The sequence below is a fragment of the Chiloscyllium plagiosum genome, chromosome 9, assembly GCF_004010195.1.
Source record: "Chiloscyllium plagiosum isolate BGI_BamShark_2017 chromosome 9, ASM401019v2, whole genome shotgun sequence".
NCBI classification, from domain to species: Eukaryota; Metazoa; Chordata; class Chondrichthyes; order Orectolobiformes; family Hemiscylliidae; genus Chiloscyllium; species Chiloscyllium plagiosum.
Genome location: NC_057718.1, coordinates 85,649,847 through 85,653,200, shown reverse-complemented (window position 1 = coordinate 85,653,200; position 3,354 = coordinate 85,649,847).

The window sequence follows — 3,354 nt, the reverse complement described above, 5'->3', positions numbered from 1 at the left end:
TTCAAAGTCCACATGTTCCTGTGAGGGTGAAGGGCAAGTTTGGTAGGAATAGTGAACCCTGGATGATGACAGATATTGAGGCTTTGACCAGGAAAAAAAAATGGAGGCATGGCTCAGGTACAGGCAACTGAGATCAAGGGAGGCACATAGGGGGATACAGGAGTTTCGTGAAGAAGAAAACCAGGAGGGTGAAAAGGGGGAACAAGATAGCCTTGGTTGAGAAGATTAGGGTGAATCCAAAGAGGTATTTTAAGTATATGAAAGGAAAAAGAATAACTAGAGAGAGAATATGGCCCCTCAAGGACCAATGTGAACATGTATGTGTAGAACCGCAGAAGATCAGCGAGGTTCTCAATGAATATTTCTCCTGTGTTTACCGTGGAGAAAGACATGAAGACTTAGGGAAGTTAGTGGTGATACCTTGGTGATACCTCTACTGTCCATATCACAGTAGAGGTGTATTAGAATGTATGAAGGTGGATAAATCTCCTGGTCCTGACTAGATAGATCCAAGAGGCTAGAAAAGAATTTGCCGGGCCCCTAGCTGATAGTTTTGCATCATAGTTAGCCATGGGTGAGATCCCGGAAGACTGGAGGGTAGCGAATGTTGTGTCATTATTCAAGAAGGGCTGCAAAGAAAAGCCTGGGAACTATAGACCAGTAAGTTGGCCCACTGTAACCTTGCCTTTCTTACACACCTTTTCTATTTCCTGGTGTATCTTGCACCCCACTGTTTGGAGGCCTGTACATAACTGCCATCATGTTTTTTTTTTAATTTTTGCAGTTCCTCAACTCTACCCACACAGATTCTACATCATTTGACTCTATTTCATTTATTGTTATTGATTTCATTTCATTTCTTACTAACAAGGCAACCCATCCCCCTCTGCCCACCTGCCTGTCTTTTCAGTAGAATGTATATCCTTGGATATTTAGCCCCAGTTCTGATCCCCTTGCAGCCACATCTCTCAATGATGCCAACCACATCATACCTGCCAATTTTGATCTGCACAAGCTCATTACCTTATTTCATATGCTGCATGCATTCAGACACAACACCTTCATCCTGTATTGACCGTCCCTTGTCTCATTGTCATTTCTTCATCCAGTGCATTTGAAATTTGATTTCTAACCCTTTCCGAACATTCTGTCCATTTGTATGCTGGAGACTTTAATACCCTCTCATGATTTCTCCTTTCTTTCCATTTTGTTTTGTATTTTTCCATATGGTTGAATCCATCCCCACAGAACCTACCTACTGCTTTGTTTCCCACTGGTCATTATACTTCATGGAGTTTTATACCTCTCTTCCCCCCCCCCCCACTCCCCCACCTCCTAGTTTAAAGTCTTGTCGATCATCCTATTTATCGTTTTCACTAGAACACCGGTCCCAGTTCAGTTCAGATGGAGACCGACCCAGTTGTACAGATCCCTTCTGTTCCAACACTGATGCCAGTGCCCCATGAAAAGGAACCCCTCTTTACCGCACCATTTTTTCAGCCAGGTGTTTATTTCCCTTATTTCTATGTCTCCATACCAATTTGCACATAGCTTAGGCAGAAATCCAGAGATTATAACCATTGAGGACCTGTTTTTACATTTAATTGCTAGTTCCTGATACTCCTAAACAAGTCCTCATTCCAAGTCTTGCCTATAATGTTTGTCCCGGCATGGACTACAAAACTGGATCCTCCTCCTCCCTCTCTAATATCCTTTCTGCCAATCCATGCCCAACTTTATTTGATCCACTATTGGCAGACAAGCTTTCAATTCTCTAGGTCCTAGTAGATTCTTACTGTGGCTCAAAAAGATCAGAATATAGCAACAGTGGTTGTCAGTTTGGGGTTGGATTGCTATTCAAGGAGTTTCACGTGTATCAGGGCACTGACTACATCGAGGGTCACATCCTCCAGTCTCTATGTATCATATCACTCTGCAGCAGTGTTGTACACTGGGTCAGTGTGGCGGTTGCTCATAGGCAGTGAAGTGCAGGTGGATCGTGTGGTTATGAAATGGATGGCTGAAACACTGGGGCTCTACTCAATGCCACTGACTTTGACAGCAGGCTCCTGACTGTGATACGAATGCTGCTTCCCACAACGATGACCCAGACCTCCACTGTACAGCTACAGACTGGGCTGGCCCCTTGAGGGCTATGCAACACTTGGACATCTCACACAACAAAGCAGAGAGGTCAGAAATCTTGAAGTTTATTTTTGTTTCTATGTCACTAATTAAACAATTAGCATTTTACCAGCACTGACCACGAAGGACAATATGAGATTGATATAAATAGGGGAGGGTAATAAGACATGTAGGGTAAAAAATTAAAATGCTGAAGATTTTATCTTTTCTTCACTGCTATACAGCGATGCTTTTATGCAGCTCTGAATCTTTTCTTTCCAACACCGAGTCACCCATGAAAAATGTTTTGAACTGCTTTCGTATAAGATTATTTTCGTTTCTTTCTCAATATCCAGCAGCGCTTATGCACAACTGAATTTTTACCCCACCATCAAATCACCCATGTCATATTCTTTTAAGCTTTTTTTGGTATAATGATTTGTAAACTCAATTGTGAAGTACAAAACCATGCTACAATTAATCAAGATGCACAATTTTGTAAATAAAACATTCAAACTTGCCAACAAAGTAAGAGCATGTTCCAGATGGTTTCTGTTTATATAGTCCATCAATACACACATAGATGTGTTTGCCACTGACAGTAATAATTGAACTGAGCCCTTGGTCAATATGATGAGGCTGAATCCTGATTTGCTATGAGACACTTTTTTTTAACTGGAAGAAGAATCCTTTTTTTCTCCAGGGCAATAGATCAGCTCCGAGTATGATGAGAGTAAAATTTAAAATATAAGGAAAGGTATTGCTGAAGGGGGATAGCAAGAAAGTGACTATTGTCACATGCCAGGCTGAAAGAACAACTCGACATCTCAAACTGAACTGCAGCTGACAGACAGAGCTTTAATGGAGGCTTCACCTTACTGCTGTTGCATGACCTATGACCCACAGATAGATGACCCCATATGTAGCACAGGCTATTTTGTTTGTGTACTGTAAAACATTTAATATTCAACTCCACATTAAAAGATTTAGGGTGGATTTTACATTTTTTGGCCAAATTCGAGTTGCTTTGGGTGTTTTGGAGGGTTGCTCACCGTGAGGCCTAGCAAGTTCTCTCTCTGTATCTTTGAGGAGAAAGTGAGATCTGCAGATGCTGGAGATCAGAGCTGAAAATGTGTTGCTGGAAAAGCGCAGCAGGTCAGGCAGCATCCAGGGAACAGGAAAATCGACGTTTCGGGCATAAGCCCTTCTTCAGGAATGAGGAAAGTTTGT